Source organism: Lissotriton vulgaris, chromosome 4_1, assembly GCF_964263255.1.
Source record: "Lissotriton vulgaris chromosome 4_1, aLisVul1.2, whole genome shotgun sequence".
In the NCBI taxonomy this organism is placed as follows: Eukaryota; Metazoa; Chordata; class Amphibia; order Caudata; family Salamandridae; genus Lissotriton; species Lissotriton vulgaris.
In genome coordinates this window covers 2,140,937,658-2,140,955,365 of record NC_141691.1, presented here as the reverse complement: position 1 = coordinate 2,140,955,365, position 17,708 = coordinate 2,140,937,658, and the positions used below count along the sequence as shown (strand labels likewise).

The following is a 17,708-nucleotide window of genomic DNA, read 5'->3' as shown; positions in this document are numbered from 1 at the left end:
TCGCCAGGTTTCAGCTGATGGCCTGGACTCTCCGGTGGCTTTGGCAATGCGTCGAAAACCTGTTGGTGAATAAGACTCAATTTAGCAGTCAAGTCGTAAAGGTAATCAATCAACATTGGATATTCCAGAGAACAGAATTCTTTCGGCCTTGGCACTCCCCAAATATTCGCGGGACGACCAAAGATTATTTCATAAGGACTAAGCCCTACTCTAGAATGTACAGTCGCTCTTGTTGATAACAAAGCCAAGGGTAGTGCGTCTGGCCAGGACAAACCCGTGGATGCCTGTATTTTAGCAAGTTTCAGCTTGAGGGTGCCATTGTAACCCTCAACTAAACCAGCAGACTGGGGATGGTTTGCACTGTGGAATTTTTGCTTGATCCCTAAACCGGCACACACACTCTGCATAACTTTCCCTACAAACTCACTTCCGTTATCTGACCATACAATCCGTGGCATTCCATACCTAGGGAAGTATTCTTTAAGAAGGATTTTGGCAGTTGATAGGGCAGTGTTGTCCTTTAGTGGATATGCTTCGATCCATCTGGAGAAAGCACAAACTACCACCAGGACGTATTTTAGGTTGTTGCAACGATCCATGTGAATGAAATCTAACTGAATCACTTCAAAGGGACAAGAGGGAGGAGCGAAGTGACCAGCAGGTGTGGGGACTCCCTTGCCAGGATTATGCATCAGGCATACCATACAATTTTTCACCACTCTCTCTGCGCACTTACTAATCCCATCATTCTTCCAAACTGGAGCCAACATCTTACAAATTCCTTTAGAACTAATGTGTGCTACTCCATGTGCCATTGTTACCACTGCAAGCACGTACGCATCAGGCAACATCCAACGCTGTTGTTCCGACAAATCAATCCAACATCCACTCGAGTCCAATTTACCTGTACTTTCTTTCCATGCACGCTTTTCCTCCTCAGTTGCCTCTTTTTGAATCTCTTTCACACTTTCCACTGTATCCTCACACATTCCAGACTCGGAAATCCATCTCGCAGACGTTGCAACATACATCCTACTCATCATATTTCTAGCTGTCTGTTTAGCGGTTTCATCAGCAAAAGCATTCCCACGACCAACATCATCCGTGATTGCTTTATGAGCACTGCATTTCACAATCGCAACTTCAGTCGGCAAGGTTAGAGATTCCAACAAGTCGTTAACTAGCTGACCATGTTGAATCTTAGTCCCATGGGACGTAATGAAACCTCTTTCTCTCCACAAACGGCCAAAACTATGGGCCACGCCAAATGCGTACTGACTATCTGTGAACACATTTACTCTCTTTCCCTTTGCTAAAACACACGCTCTCGTTAGAGCAATTAATTCTGCAGCTTGGGCAGAATTCTGGCTCACTCTTGCAGTCTCCACAATCGTACTCAAAGTCGTTACTGCATAGGCAGCAGTCACATCACCATTCTCCAATTTAAAGCACGATCCATCAACATACAACGTGCCATCTGGATCTGACAATGGAGTGTCTTTCAAATCAATTTGTCCTTTAGTCTCTTCCTCGGTTCTGAAACAACAATCATGGGGTTCAGAATCACTCGACTCTTGATTAGTCGGCAACAATGTTGCTGGATTCAATACATTGCATCTTTTGATTTGAATATGACTCGCTAATAATGTCAGCTCATAACCTGATAATCTAGCACTAGTAAGGTGTTGCGTCTTGGTTCGGTTCATGAGTGTGTCCACAGCATGAGGAACCATGACCACTAGCATGTTGTTCATCACCAAACCAGCAGATTGTCGAATGGAAGCTGCAGCTGCCGCTGTAGCTCTCAAACAACTAGGCAATGCTCTAGCTACCGGATCTAATGTTGATGAAAAATACGCACAAGGGCGTTGTTTATCACCAAATCTCTGTGTCAGAACACTCAACGCGCAACCTTCTCTCTCGTGAACATAGAGCGTGAATGGTTTACTGTAATCTGGTGTACCCAACACAGGAGCTGAACATAGTGCATTACGTAACTCAGAAAAACTCTCCTGACATTCAGCAGACCATGGCACCGGACTCGGAACACCTTTCCCAGTCAAAGCTACCAATGGTTTTGCTAAAAGAGAAAAATTTGGGATCCACTGCCTACAGTATGAGGTAATACCTAAAAAGGCACGTACTTCTTTCTGTGTGCGGGGAACACTCATCTGCGTAATTGTTTTATTCTCTCTGGGGTCAACTTCCTTCCCTCCTTTGACAAGAGATGACCTAGGTAGGTCACTTCTTGGCAGCAGTATTGCATTTTCGAAGGTGACACCTTATGATTCAAATTAGACAAATGATGCAATAACGAAATTGTAGCTGCTTTGCAAGTTTCCTTGTCATCGGCAGCCACCAGAAGATCGTCGACATACTGTACTAGAGCAGAACCAGGTGGAAGTACAAAAGAATCTAACTGACTTTTTAATGCCTGACTGTAAATAGATGGACTCTCACAATAGCCTTGTGGAGCACGTTTAAACCTGAAGCTTCGACCTCCTAGAGAGAAGCCGAAAATATCCCTGCTTTCCTCGGCTATTGGAATACTGAAAAAGGCATTCTTCAAGTCGATAACTGAAAACCATGTAGCTGTAGCAGGAATCAACGTTAACAATGCAGTGATGTCTGGAACCACAGGAAACTGCGGAACCACAATCTTATTAACCTCTCTTAGATCGATAACAAACCTATACACTGGTGGCTTTGAAGGATCAGTACGTTTCAAAATCGGTAATACAGGACTGTTACAGACATTACCTCTAGTTTCTTCAACTACACCTTTCTTAATCAAGTCTTGCACAATCAATAAAAGTGCACGTTCACCTTCACTAGAGATCTTGTATTGTGGAATTCGTGGAAATTTAACATTTGCTTTCAAAGTGACTACATATGGTGGTATTTCCAAAAGGCCTACATCGTTAGGACCAGTCGCCCAAAGAGTATCAGGGAGTGAACGCAGCTCTGGCGGGAGTGCATCCATTGACAAGTACATCGGAGAGGTGATTCTTTTACCCAATGTAAGCTGTACTCCTGACGGAGAACAGTACAATGTCGCATATAGGCGTTTTAACAAGTCTAAACCAAGCAGATTTTCATTACAACCTGTCGTCAAAATCAGGGGTGCTTTCAATTGACACGGTCCAACAGAAATAGACAAAGGACCAGATACTGGATTGCAAACAGGGGCGCCTGAAAAACCTACGGAAATATTTGTTAAGCCGGACAAAGGTGCGCCAGGGAGTTTCGCATGAATGATAGAACTTTTTGCGGCACCAGTATCCAACAGAAACGGTTCGACTACACCTGATGTTGCTACTGCGACATAAGGCCCACTCTGATCCACTGGAACTGATACTACTCCCTCTCTCTGTCCATGGCTGTCCTAGTATTCAGTTTGCTGAAATCCCTCATCTACTTCACAATAGTCCTCAACATGATACTGTTGGGATCTATTTTGTTGGGCAGACTGTCCATTTCGTTGATCAAAGTGATTAGAAGGGCGATCATTCGTTTGTGGAGGCATAGCACCTCTTCCTCGACCTCTAGAATTTTGCATAGAACCACCACGACCTCTCTGAGCTGCTGCAGCATTATTTTGCGCTAAGGTCGGACACTCATTTTTATAATGACCCTCTTTCTTACAGTAGGCACACTGGTTCCACTGATATTGCGGCCTCGGTGAACTATAATCTGCCCTTTGATACGACCCTTGCTGTGTATTGGTTTGATTCATGCGAGGCGGATATGCCTGTTGCAAAAGAACTTTAGTTTTTAAATCTTTCGTTTTCTTATCTGATTTCTCTTTCTCCTCTTTATCCCTATTTTCATAATACTGTGCAGTTGCAAGTATTTGCGCAGTTGTGGAGACAGCCCACGCACTCTCGGAATCTTTCAATTTATTGCAAAGCTCTGGTAGCAGATTGTGTACAAATTTATCGACAAACAATCTCTGTCCTCCTTCTGTGCTCATATCTTGACCACTGTGATCCACAAAAGTCTCTTCGAACCTTGTGAAAAAGTCGGAGACACTTTCGTCTTTCTTCTGCCTGCATGCGGACAACTTGTCCCAGTTAACACGCAATGCTGGCATCAGAGTCTTCATTAAGTCAACTATCCTACCTGGAAGATTAGCAATTAGAGGTTCGGGTTTGGAACCACCTATTTGCTGACCATCCGCTGCTATGATAGCTGCCCAATCACCACCTAGGGCAACTGGATGATTCTCTTTACGAATTTTGGCCCAAATTGTTTGCGGAACTACATTCCCAAATAACATGTCAATGTCCGCTAGATTCATCACACAAGCCTCAACTGTCTGTGCTAATTCTTTATAGTATCCAGCAGGATTCTTACGCGGATCTGGCAAGGCCTGTTTCACCGCTAACACTACAGCTCGCTTCCATGGAATGTGTATCCACACTCTTTGGAATTGCGCCGGAGCGGCAGCAATACCATTCACTGCATCAGCTTGCACAGCTTCACGCCAAATTGGTGGAACCTCCCTCATTGGATATTGGCGATTCTGCTTCGTACTTTGTTTCTCTAAATCTCTCGGTGACCGAAGAGACGGATCATTCCTATAGCTTAAAATTAGTTCCATCGCTTCCTTTATATTTTGACCAATTATCGTACCTGCAGCAAACTCTTTCTGAACATTAATTAATTCTTCTAAGTTCGATTCAGAATCATCTTCTTCTAATTCATCACGCAAAAGGGAGCACATCTCGTCGAAAACATATCGTTGCGTTGGTTCATTCCATTGCATAAAAGTATCTAATACGTCTCTCGTACTATATCTCCTACTCTTCGAAATCCATCTGAGAGCCGTGGAATCTAAGATTCCCCGTTCCTCAGTGCTTGGAAGCTGACTACGTCTCTGCACAGACTCAGAGGCAGGAGTCTTAATTAAAGTTTTATAGAAAGGAGACAGAATATTAGAGACAGAATCAGTGATTCTCCAACGAACAGAAAGCGGAGTCATAATACTAGCAGATGTAGAAAACACAGTCGCAGTTGGAACAGATAGAATAGGAACAGTAGGAGTGTTAAGTAAGGTAGCTTGTGAAACAGTAGGTATAAGCGATACAGGTATAGGCAAAGAAGCCGGCACCCCAGGAAGAGGGGGTGCCGAAGGAACATTCACATTGACCACAGGTGGTACAGGAGCTTGATTCAGGGGAGCAGGAGCAGGAATACCAGGTTGTCCAGCAACCGGCAATTGAACATTGGGTAAAGGAGGAACTATAGCACCCTGTGCATACGGTGGGGGTGACTGTAACAAATAAGACAGCAAAGGATCATTCTCGGAATCCTCTACCGCCTTAGTTGTACTCGATGGCAAGGCAGGGTAGCATTTGTCGATCGCTAAATTACGCTCTCTAGTAGCTACCTCCATTGCCTTCTCAGACTCGTTGATTTGGAGCTGTTTAGCAGCCTGTTCTAAAGTCAACTCCTGCTCTTTCTGTGCTTTCTTCAATCTTTTAATTTCTCTCTGTTTAGATTCCTTTCGCCAATAACGAAAAGAATCAAACATTTCCGGCCGGGCTTTCTTCTTAAACAATTTCACTTCCAAATTGTCAAGGACTTCAGGTTCAAAACTACCATGCAGTGGCCAACTAAGGACACCGTCTTTGTCTGTATAACGGACCCACACCTCATTATAAGATATCGGACCCACACCATGTTTACAATAAAGATCATATAAAGGAGTTCCAATCGGAGGAACCAGACATGAGTCCTCCAACCGGGAATCATTGTTGCAACCAAAACACGACAACATACAACTTTTCCGACTTACCATTTTATAATCCGGAACACAGAACGAACAAAAACACAAACAGAAATGTGCACTCGAACCAAGAACTTAGGCCTACCAAAAACGAACTAATGTATCGATACCCAAACTAAACCAATAGATTACCTTAACCAGAACAACCAGTGATAATCTTACCAAACCAAACCAAACCAAGAACTAAAAGGATTTTAACAACCCTCACGAAGCAACCAACTAGCAACCACTAAATACTTAACTGAGGCACTGAAGACGTCACCAAGGAGAAAACCGTCTTGTCTCGCCATACTAAGGACTGCACCTCGGGTCCAAGACAGGGCGACGGTCAAGGCAACGGACCACTGCAGCCGTCCTGAACGGGAACCCTCGTGGAAGAGAACGTCGGGCTACTTTTGCGATATGCCGGGATCGATGAAGTGGGGCGCCTCCCTCAGGAATCTTCACACGAAGCTTCTCGAACTCTTCAGGCTTTTGGACCGGTACCGAATGACGTCGCCCCACGTTGGGCGCCAATTGGAGTTCTGGACTTTTTGGTTCCGTCCAGAGGTGTCAGGGATAACACCCGAAGACCCCGGAGTTCTACCTGTCTCGGTGCACAAATAAACAGAAACACGGGCTTCTCGATGGTGGCGTCAAAGACCAAAGGTTTATTACTGCAGGGACACAGAAGTCACAGAAACTACACACGGGCAGTATTCAGGAGCCTGTTCGATTTGTACAAGAAGGGTTGCTCCTTATATACTAAATATTGGCCTTCAGGCAAATTCTTTACATGTTGGTACATTCCCAAACCTTTGTGTCCTAAACAATAAATATTTGGCGTTGCACAGGAATCGTCGATAATATCTGATGTCAAACATTACGAAGAGGGGTTCCCACTATTCCATCACAATCCCATGTCAACATTTCATTCAAGATCCGGACCGCCTCATCGTAAATTTTGTTACCTCCCCCTAATAAAGGTCCAGAAAGAAAGAAACAGGGCCAGGTGTAGGAGATAGAAAAGCAGGATAAGAGATGTTTGTGGGTTGTAAATGGGCAAGGCTACCAGCTTCGGCCGCCTAATCATGATCAGGCCAACGAACACGAGAACCAGTATAGCAGGACTGGCCTTAGGCAGAGGAGGCAGCCTTTGTCGAGTCACGTAGCCACAGCGTGTTCTGCTCTAAGGTGCACGTGTCACTAGAGAGGTGAATCTCCGGCTAAGCTTACGTGTCCTTAATCGAAATGAAGAAATCAGAGGTCATTGCGTGTCCATTGTCTATGTGAGGGCAAAAAACACAAAATGGCTGCCATGATCTAAGATGGATGCCATGGGTAGATCAGAAATGTGTTTGTAACGGGAGTACTCTTGCTCGTAGCACAGCGAAAACACCAGGATATGCTAAATGGACCATTTGCGGTTCACTGATACCAAAATTATGTATTTACGACAATGTTGAAAACACGGGTTCAAATCGTCACGGAACCTCAGATCAGGAGAGCACGGTGCTTCATTCACACACAGGGCAGCGCCGGGAGTCAGCCTCTGTGGGTCTGATCAGGAGAGCACGGTGCTTCATTCACACACAGGCCTGCGCCGGGAGTCAGCCTCTGTGGGTCTGATCAGGAGAGCACGGTGCTTCATTCATACACAGGGCAGCGCCGGGAGTCAGCCTCTGTGGGTCTGATCAGGAGAGCACGGTGCTTCATTCACACACAGGGCAGCGCCGGGAGTCAGCCTCTGTGGGTCTGATCAGGAGAGCACGGTGCTTCATTCACACACAGGGCTGCGCCGGGAGTCAGCCTCTGTGGGTCTGATCAGGAGAGCACGGTGCTTCATTCACACACAGGGCAGCGCCGGGAGTCTGCCTCTGTGGGTCTTTGTCCAGGAGAGCACGGTGCTTCTTTCACACACAGGGCAGCGCCGGGAGTCAGCCTCTGTGGGTCTGTTCAGGAGAGCACGGTGCTTCATTCACACACAGGGCAGCGCCGGGAGTCAGCCTCTGTGGGTCTGATCAGGAGAGCACGGTGCTTCATTCACACACAGGGCAGCGCCGGGAGTCAGCCTCTGTGGGTCTGATCAGGAGAGCACAGTGCTTCTTTCACACCCAGGGCAGCGCCGGGAGTCAGCCTCTGTGGGTCTGATCAGGAGAGCACGGTGCTTCATTCACACACAGGGCAGCGCCGGGAGTCAGCCTTTGTGGGTCTGATAAGTAGAGCACGGTGCTTCATTCACACACAGGGCAGCGCCGGGAGTCAGCCTCTGTGGGTCTTTGATCAGGAGAGCACGGTGCTTCATTCACACACAGGGCAGCGCCGGGATTCAACCTCTGTGGGTCTGATCAGGAGAGCACAGTGCTTCTTTCACACCCAGGGCAGCGCCGGGAGTCAGCCTCTGTGGGTCTGATCAGGAGAGCACGGTCCTTCATTCACACACAGGGCAGCGCCGGGAGTCAGCCTCTGTGGGTCTGATCAGGAGAGCACGGTGCTTCATTCACACACAGGGCAGCGCCGGGAGTCAGCCTCTGTGGGTCTGATCAGGAGAGCACGGTGCTTCATTCACACACAGGGCAGCGCCGGGATTCAACCTCTGTGGGTCTGATCAGGAGAGCACGGTGCTTCTTTCACACCCAGGGCAGCGCCGGGAGTCAGCCTCTGTGGGGCTTTGATCAGGAGAGCACGGTGCTTCATTCACACACAGGGCAGCGCCGGGAGTCAGCCTCTGTGGGTCTGATCACGAGAGCACGGTGCTTCCTTCACACACAGGGCAGCGCCGGGAGTCAGCCTCTGTGGGTCTTTGTCCAGGAGAGCACGGTGCTTCTTTCACACACAGGGCAGCGCCGGGAGTCAGACTCTGTGGGTCTGATCAGGAGAGCAGGGTGCTTCCTTCACACCCAGGGCAGCGCCGGGATTCAACCTCTGTGGGTCTGATCAGGAGAGCACGGTGCTTCTTTCACACCCAGGGCAGCGCCGGGAGTCAGCCTCTGTGGGGCCCTGATCAGGAGAGCACGGTCCTTCATTCCCACACAGGGCAGCGCCGGGATTCAACCTCTGTGGGTCTGATCAGGAGAGCACGGTGCTTCATTCACACACAGGGCAGCGCCGGGAGTCAGCCTCTGTGGGTCTGATCAGGAGAGCACGGTGCTTCATTCACACACAGGGCAGCGCCGGGAGTCAGCCTCTGTGGGTCTGATCAGGAGAGCACGGTGCTTCATTCACACACAGGGCAGCCCGGGAGTCAGCCTCTGTGGGTCTGATCAGGAGAGCACGGTGCTTCATTCACACACAGGGCAGCGCCGGGAGTCAGCCTCTGTGGGTCTGATCAGGAGAGCACGGTGCTTCATTCACACACAGGGCAGCGCCGGGAGTCAGCCTCTGTGGGTCTGATCAGGAGGGCACGGTGCTTCATTCACACAGGGCAGCGCCGGGAGTCAGCCTCTGTGGGTCTTTGTCCAGGAGAGCACGGTGCTTCATTCACACACAGGGCAGCGCCGGGAGTCAGGCTCTATGGGTCTGTCCAGGAGAGCACGGTGCTTCATTCACACACAGGGCAGCGCCGGGAGTCAGGCTCTATGGGTCTGTCCAGGAGAGCACGGTGCTTCATTCACACACAGGGCAGCGCCGGGAGTCAGCCTCTGTGGGTCTGTTCAGGAGAGCACGGTGCTTCTTTCACACACAGGGCAGCGCCGGGAGTCAGCCTCTGTTGGTCTGATCAGGAGAGCACGGTGCTTTATTCACACACAGGGCAGCGCCGGGAGTCAGGCTCTATGGGTCTGTCCAGGAGAGCACGGTGCTTCATTCACACACAGGGCAGCGCCGGGAGTCAGCCTCTGTGGGTCTTTGTCCAGGAGAGCATGGTGCTTCATTCACACACAGGGCAGCGCCGGGAGTCAGCCTCTGTGGGTCTGATCAGGAGAGCACGGTGCTTCATTCACACACAGGGCAGCGCCGGGAGTCAGCCTCTGTGGGTCTTTGTCCAGGAGAGCACGGTGCTTCATTCACACACAGGGCAGCGCCGGGAGTCAGCCTCTGTGGGTCTGATCAGGAGAGCACAGTGCTTCATTCAGACACAGGGCAGCGCCGGGAGTCATCCTCTGTGGGTCTGATCAGGAGGGCACGGTGCTTCATTCACACAGGGCAGCGCCGGGAGTCAGCCTCTGTGGGTCTTTGTCCAGGAGAGCACGGTGCTTCATTCACACACAGGGCAGCGCCGGGAGTCAGGCTCTATGGGTCTGTCCAGGAGAGCACGGTGCTTCATTCACACACAGGGCAGCGCCGGGAGTCAGCCTCTGTGGGTCTTTGTCCAGGAGAGCATGGTGCTTCATTCATACACAGGGCAGCGCCCGGAGTCAGCCTCTGTGGGTCTGATCAGGAGAGCACGGTGCTTCATTCACACACAGGGCAGCGCCGGGAGTCAGCCTCAGTGGGTCTGATCAGGAGAGCACGGTCCTTCATTCACACACAGGGCAGCGCCCGGAGTCATCCTCTGTGGGTCTGATCAGGAGAGCACGGTGCTTCATTCACACACAGGGCAGCGCCGGGAGTCAGCCTCAGTGGGTCTGATCAGGAGAGCACGGTCCTTCATTCACACACAGGGCAGCGCCGGGAGTCAGCCTCTGTGGGTCTGATCAGGAGAGCACAGTGCTTCATTCAGACACAGGGCAGCGCCGGGAGTCATCCTCTGTGGGTCTGATCAGGAGAGCACGGTGCTTCATTCACACACAGGGCAGCGCCGGGAGTCAGCCTCTGTGGGTCTTTGTCCAGGAGAGCACGGTGCTTCATTCACACACTGGGCAGCGCCGGGAGTCAGCCTCTGTGGGTCTGATCAGGAGAGCACGGTGCTTCATTCACACCCAGGGCAGCGCCGGGAGTGGCCTCTGTGGGTCTGATCATGAGAGCACGGTGCTTCATTCACACCCAGGGCAGCGCCGGGAGTCAGCCTCTGTGGGTCTGATCAGGAGAGCACAGTGCTTCTTTCACACCCAGGGCAGCGCCGGGAGTCAGCCTCTGTGGGTCTGATCAGGAGAGCACGGTGCTTCATTCACACACAGGGCAGCGCCGGGAGTCAGCCTCTGTGGGTCTGATCAGGAGAGCACGGTGCTTCATTCACACCCAGGGCAGCGCCGGGAGTGGCCTCTGTGGGTCTGATCAGGAGAGCACGGTGCTTCATTCACACCCAGGGCAGCGCCGGGAGTCAGCCTCTGTGGGTCTGATCAGGAGAGCACGGTGCTTCTTTCACACCCAGGGCAGCGCCGGGAGTCAGCCTCTGTGGGTCTGATCAGGAGAGCACGGTGCTTCATTCACACACAGGGCAGCGCCGGGAGTCAGCCTCTGTGGGTCTGATCAGGAGAGCACGGTCCTTCATTCACACACAGGGCAGCGCCGGGAGTCAGCCTCTGTGGGTCTGTGGCGCCCCCCTGTGGATGTCATCAGCACTTTACACGCATTCTTAACATGACGACGGAGGGGGAGCTAAAGGGGAGGGGGGGGGGGGGGAGTTACAACACCCGTGCCTGAGGGTTGAGCTTTTATTCCTAAGCGCCGAGAGGCAGAGACGGAGCCGCGGCCGAGAGAGGTGAGTGTCCTTCCACTGGAAATGCCCAGATGATTTTATCTGTTAGATTTCTTCCGTGGTGGGATTTTATTTGTAAACTCGTGCACAGCAATGCAATGACCATACATTTGATGGCCTCTCTGGCAGCGATCGTGAGCTCAGGGGAGTCATCAGGGTCAGACGAGGACAGAACATGGATGCAGATCAATGTGGCCCCCGTGGGCGGACCAGATTAGTAAAACACCTGTACAGATGCGTCATTCCCAGCGGGAGGCAGCTTCCATAGCCCCAAGGAAAGCAAAGCCGACCCCACAGGGGCCCTTTCACCCCCTCCGGAGCCTGTCTGCGCCTCGTTAGCGCCGCCCTTGGGGGGGAAAGTGTATTAAATGGATGCAAGTGTGCCCTCCCCTGGGGGCCCGGTGGATGCTGGGAGCGGTGCTGGCTTTACACAGGGCAGAGGGGGGGGGGACTGTCTCTGGGCTGTGGTTGTCCTCCCAAAACATATCGTCCAACCCACCATGACGACCGACCAGTCACATTTCTGAAATATGTATTCACTTCAGCAGGGAAATATAGCGTTTTTACATGTGCCACATAGTGACAATTCAACCCCCAAGTTAGGAGTTGTATGCTTGAAGGTGAGGTGTGTCACTTAATATTTATATGACGCATTCATCCAAAGCGTTTTGCTACAAAAACACCCACAATTCCTATTTAAACAAGCACTGGCGTTGCCAATAGGTCTCGCTTTAGGAAAGTGTGAGCTATTGTTATTGTAAATGACAATTATTTTTTTAATATGTGTTGGCATTGAAAATATATAAATTAATAGCATTGTTATTTACAAAGCCAATAGCTTACACTTTCCTAATGCGAGTCCTATTGGCTATGGGAATGCTTGTTGTTAGCCAGCAAGGACAGTGCTGTTGTGGTGCTGAGTGATGTGGTGGTGTCCCTGAGGGATGTGGTGGTGTCCCCGAGTGATGTGGTGGTGTCCCTGAGTGATGTGGTGGTGTCCCAGAGTGACGTGGTGGTGTCCCTGAGTGATGTGGTGGTGTCCCTGAGTGATGATGTGGTGGTGCCCTTGAGTGATGTGGTGGTGACCCTGAGTGATGTGGTGGTGTCCCTGAGTAGTGTGGTGGTTTCCCTGAGTGTTGATGTGGTGGCGTCCCGAGTGATGTGGTGGTGTCCCTGAGTGATGTGGTGGTGTCCCTGAGTGATGTGGTGGTGTCCCTGAGTGATGTGGTGGTGTCCCTGAGTGGTGTGGTGATGTCCCTGAGTGGTGTGGTGGTGTCCCTGAGTAGTGTGGTGGTGTCCCTGAGTGATGATGTGGTGGTTTCCCTGAGTGATGTAGTGGTGTCCCTGAGTGATGTGGTGGTGTCCCTGAGTGATGTGGTGGTGTCCCTGAGTGATGATGTGGTGGTGTCCCTGAGTGATGTAGTGGTGTCCCTGAGTGATGTGGTGGTGTCCCTGAGTGATGTGGTGGTGTCCCTGAGTGATGTGGTGGTGTCCCTGAGTGATGTGGTGTTGTCCCTGAGTGGTGTGATGGTGTCTCTGAGTGATGTGGTGGTGTCCCTGAGTGATGTGGTGGTGTCCCTGAGTGATGTGGTGGTGTCCCTGAGTGGTGTGGTGGTGTTGCTGAGTGGTGTGGTGGTGTCCCTGAGTGATGTGGTGGTGTCCCTGAGTGGTGTGGTGGTGTCCCTGAGTGACGTGGTGGTGTCCCTGAGTGATGTGGTGGTGTCCCTGAGTGATGATGTGGTGGTGCCCTTGAGTGATGTGGTGGTGACCCTGAGTGATGTGGTGGTGTCCCTGAGTAGTGTGGTGGTTTCCCTGAGTGTTGATGTGGTGGCGTCCCGAGTGATGTGGTGGTGTCCCTGAGTGATGTGGTGGTGTCCCTGAGTGATGTGGTGGTGTCCCTGAGTGATGTGGTGGTGTCCCTGAGTGATGTGGTGGTGTCCCTGAGTGGTGTGGTGATGTCCCTGAGTGGTGTGGTGGTGTCCCTGAGTGATGATGTGGTGGTTTCCCTGAGTGATGTAGTGGTGTCCCTGAGTGATGTGGTGGTGTCCCTGAGTGATGTGGTGGTGTCCCTGAGTGATGATGTGGTGGTGTCCCTGAGTGATGTAGTGGTGTCCCTGAGTGATGTGGTGGTGTCCCTGAGTGATGTGGTGGTGTCCCTGAGTGATGTGGTGGTGTCCCTGAGTGATGTGGTGTTGTCCCTGAGTGGTGTGATGGTGTCTCTGAGTGATGTGGTGGTGTCCCTGAGTGATGTGGTGGTGTCCCTGAGTGATGTGGTGGTGTCCCTGAGTGGTGTGGTGGTGTTGCTGAGTGGTGTGGTGGTGTCCCTGAGTGATGTGGTGGTGTCCCTGAGTGGTGTGGTGGTGTCCCTGAGTGATGATGTGGTGGTGTCCCTGAGTGATGTAGTGGTGTCCCTGAATGATGTGGTGGTGTCCCTGAGTGGTGTGGTGGTGTCCCTGAGTGGTGTGGTGGTGTCCCTGAGTAGTGTGGTGGTGTCGCTGAGTGATGATATGGTGGTGTCCCTGAGTGATGTGGTGGTGTCCCTGAGTGATGTGGTGGTGTCCCTGAGTGGTGTGGTGGTGTCCCTGAGTGGTGTGGTGATGTCCCTGAGTAGTGTGGTGGTGTCCCTGAGTGATGTGGTGGTGTCCCTGAGTGATGTGGTGGTTTCCCTGAGTGATGTGGTGGTGTCCCTGAATGATGTGGTGGTGTCCCTGAGTGGTGTGGTGATGTCCCTGAGTGGTGTGGTGGTGATGCTGAGTGGTGTGGTGGTGTCCCTGAGTGATGTGGTGGTGTCCCTGAGTGATGTAGTGGTGTTCCTGAGTGATGTGGTGGTGTCCCTGAGTGATGTGGTGGTGTCCCTGAGTGATGATGTGGTGGTGTCCCTGAGTGATGTAGTGGTGTCCCTGAGTGATGTGGTGGTGTCCCTGAGTGATGTGGTGGTGTCCCTGAGTAATGTGGTGGTGTCCCTGAGTGATGTGGTGGTGTCCCTGAGTGATGTGGTGGTGTCCCTGAGTGATGCGGTAGTGTCCCTGAGTGATGTGGTGGTGTCCCTGAGTGATGATGTGGTGGTGTCCCTGAGTGATGTAGTGGTGTCCCTGAGTGATTTGGTGGTGTCCCTGAGTTATGTGGTGGGTCCCTGAGTGGTGTGGTGATGTCCCTGAGTGGTGTGCTGGTGATGCTGAGTGGTGTGGTGGTGTCCCTGAGTGATGTGGTGGTGTCCCTGAGTGATGTAGTGGTGTCCCTGAGTGATGTGGTGGTGTCCCTGAGTGATGTGGTGGTGTCCCTGAGTGATGATGTGGTGGTGTCCCTGAGTGATGTAGTGGTGTCCCTGAGTGATTTGGTGGTGTCCCTGAGTGATGTGGTGGTGTCCCTGAGTGATGTGGTGGTGTCCCTGAGTGATGTGGTGGTGTCCCTGAGTGATGTGGTGGTGTCCCTGAGTGGTGTGGTGATGTCCCTGAGCGATGTGGTGGTGTCCCTGAGTGGTGTGGTGATGTCCCTGAATGGCGTGGTGGTGTCCCTGAGTTGTGTGGTGATGTCCCTGAGTGGTGTGGTGGTGTCCCTGAGTTGTGTGGTGATGTCCCTGAGTGGTGTGGTGGTGTTGCTGAGTGATGTGGTGGTGTCCCTGAGTGATGTAGTGGTGTCCCTGAGTGCTGTGGTGGTGTCCCTGAGTGATGTGGTGGTGTCCCTGAGTGATGTGGTGGTGTCCTTGAGTGATGATGTGGTGGTGTACCTGAGTGATGTAGTGGTGTCCCTGAGTGATGTGGTGGTGTCCCTGAGTGATGTGGTGGTGTCCCTGAGTGATGTGGTGGTGTCCCTGAGTGGTGTGGTGATGTCCCTGAGTGGTGTGGTGGTGTCGCTGAGTGGTGTGGTGGTGTCCCTGAGTGATGATGTGGTGGTGTCGCTGAGTGGTGTGATGGTGTCCCTGAGTGATGTGGTGGTGTCCCTGAGTGAAGTAGTGGTGTCCCTGAGTGATGTGGTGGTGTCCCTGAGTGATGTGGTGGTGTCCCTGAGTGATGTGGTGGTGTCACTGAGTGATGTGGTGGTGTCCCTGAGTGATGTGGTGGTGTCCCTGAGTGGTGTGGTGATGTCCCTGAGTGGTGTGGTGGTGTTGCTAAGTGGTGTGCTGGTGTCTCTGAGAGATTATGTGGTGGTGTCCCTGAGTGGTGTGATTGTGTCCCTGAGTGATGTGGTGGTGTCCCTGAGTGATGATGTGGTGGTGTCCCTGAGTGATGTGGTGGTGTCCCTGAGTGATGTGGTGGTGTCCCTGAGTGATGTGGTGGTGACCCTGAGTGATGTGGTGGTGTTCCTGAGTAATGTGGTGGTGTCCCTGAGTAATGTGGTGGTGTCCCTGAGTGATGTGGTGGTGTCCCTGAGTGATGTGGTGGTGTCCCTGAGTGATGTGGTGGTGTCCCTGAGTGGTGTGGTAATGTCCCTGAGTGATGTGGTGGTGTCCCTGAGTGATGTGGTGGTGTCCCTGAGTGGTGTGGTGATGTCCCTGAGTGGTGTGATGGTGTCCCTGAGTGGTGTGGTGATGTCCCTTAGTGGTGTGGTGGTGTTGCTGAGTGGTGTGGCGGTGTCCCTGAGTGATGTGGCGGTGTCCCTGAGTGATGTGGTGGTGTCCCCGAGTGATGTAGTGGTGTCCCTGAGCGATGTGGTGGTGTCCCTGAGTGATGATGTGGTGGTGTCCCTGAGTGATGATGTGGTGGTGTCCCTGAGTGATGTAGTGGTGTCCCTGAGTGATGTGGTGGTGTCCCTGAGTGGTGTGATGGTGTCCCTGAGTGATGTGGTGGTGTCCCTGAGTAATGTGGTGGTGTCCCTGAGTGATGTGGTGGTGTTCCTGAGTGATGTGGTGGTTTCCCTGAGTGGTGTGATGGTGTCCCTGAGTGATGTAGTGGTGTCCCTGAGTGATGTGGTGGTGTCCCTGAGTGGTGTGGTGATGTCCCCGAGTGATGTGGTGGTGTCCCTGAGTGATGTAGTGGTGTCCCTGAGTGATGTGGTGGTGTACCTGAGTGATGTGGTGGTGTCCCTGAGTGATGTGGTGGTGTCCCTGAGTGATGTGGTGGTGTCCCTGAGTGATGATGTGGTGGTGCCCCTGAGTGATGATGTGGTGGTGTCCCTGAGTGATGTAGTGGTGTTCCTGAGTGATGTGGTGGTGTCCCTGAGTGGTGTGATGGTGTCCCTGAGTGATGTGGTGGTGTCCCTGAGTGATGTGGTGGTGTCCCTGAGTGATGTAGTGGTGTCCCTGAGTGATGTGGTGGTGTCCCTGAGTGGTGTGGTGATGTCCCTGAGTGATGTTGTGGTGTCCCTGAGTGATGTGGTGGTGTCCCTGAGTGATGTGGTGGTGTCCCTGAGTGATGATGTGGTGGTGTCCCTGAGTGATGATGTGGTGGTGTCCCAGAGTGATGTGGTGGTGTCCCAGAGTGATGTGGTGGTGTCCCTGAGTGATGTGGTGGTGTCCCTGAGTGGTGTGGAGCTATCCCTGAGTGATGTGGTGGTGCCCCTGAGTGATGATGTGGTGGTGTCCCTGAGTGATGATGTAGTGGTGTCCCTGAGTGATGTGGTGGTGTCCCTGAGTGGTGTGGAGCTATCCCTGAGTGATGTGGTGGTGCCCCTGAGTGATGATGTGGTGGTGTCCCTGAGTGATGATGTAGTGGTGTCCCTGAGTGATGTGGTGGTGTCCCTGAGTGATGATGTGGTGGTGTCCCTGAGTGGTGTGGAGCTATCCCTGAGTGATGTGGTGGTGCCCCTGAGTGATGATGTGGTGGTGTCCCTGAGTGATGATGTAGTGGTGTCCCTGAGTGATGTGGTGGTGTCCCTGAGTGGTGTGGAGCTATCCCTGAGTGATGTGGTGGTGCCCCTGAGTGATGATGTAGTGGTGTCCCTGAGTGATGTGGTGGTGTCCCTGAGTGATGATGTGGTGGTGTCCCTGAGTGATGATGTAGTGGTGTCCCTGAGTGATGTGGTGGTGTCCCAGAGTGATGATGTAGTGGTGTCCCTGAGTGATGTGGTGGTGTCCCTGAGTGGTGTGGAGCTATCCCTGAGTGATGTGGTGGTGTTGCTGAGTGGTGTAATGGTGTCTCTTAATATTTAACACAGAAACTGTAGTAATGGCCCAGACTACATTGCAACATTCTGCTTAACAGTATCTAAGGGGATATTTTTTAAGTGAAGGAGCCTGTGGACAAATATGTCCAGTAATACCATCCTAAGGGTTTCAATCTATCCATGAGGTGCTGCGTTACTTAAAAAAGTACACCAAATCAAGTAATGGGAATTTGGCTAACTTCAGTGGTGTGATCAGAATTTCACCCTGGCCTGAATTTATAGGAGCTGGAGTATGGCGAGAATGGAGTATGGCGAGAA

The 17,708-nt window shown here is 51.8% G+C and overlaps 1 protein-coding gene across 1 annotated transcript in view; it reads left to right on the top strand.

Moving 5' to 3' along the window:
• The first annotated feature begins 11,293 nt into the window (after positions 1 to 11,293).
• The window catches only part of LOC147725251 (GTPase IMAP family member 9-like), a 115,147-nt gene continuing 108,732 nt past the window's right edge, over positions 11,294 to 17,708 (top strand). Inside the window, exon 1 of the mRNA XM_086966562.1 lies at positions 11,294 to 11,351. The gene's annotated coding sequence lies outside the window, so the exon portion shown is untranslated. The remainder of the gene's footprint in view (positions 11,352 to 17,708) is intronic.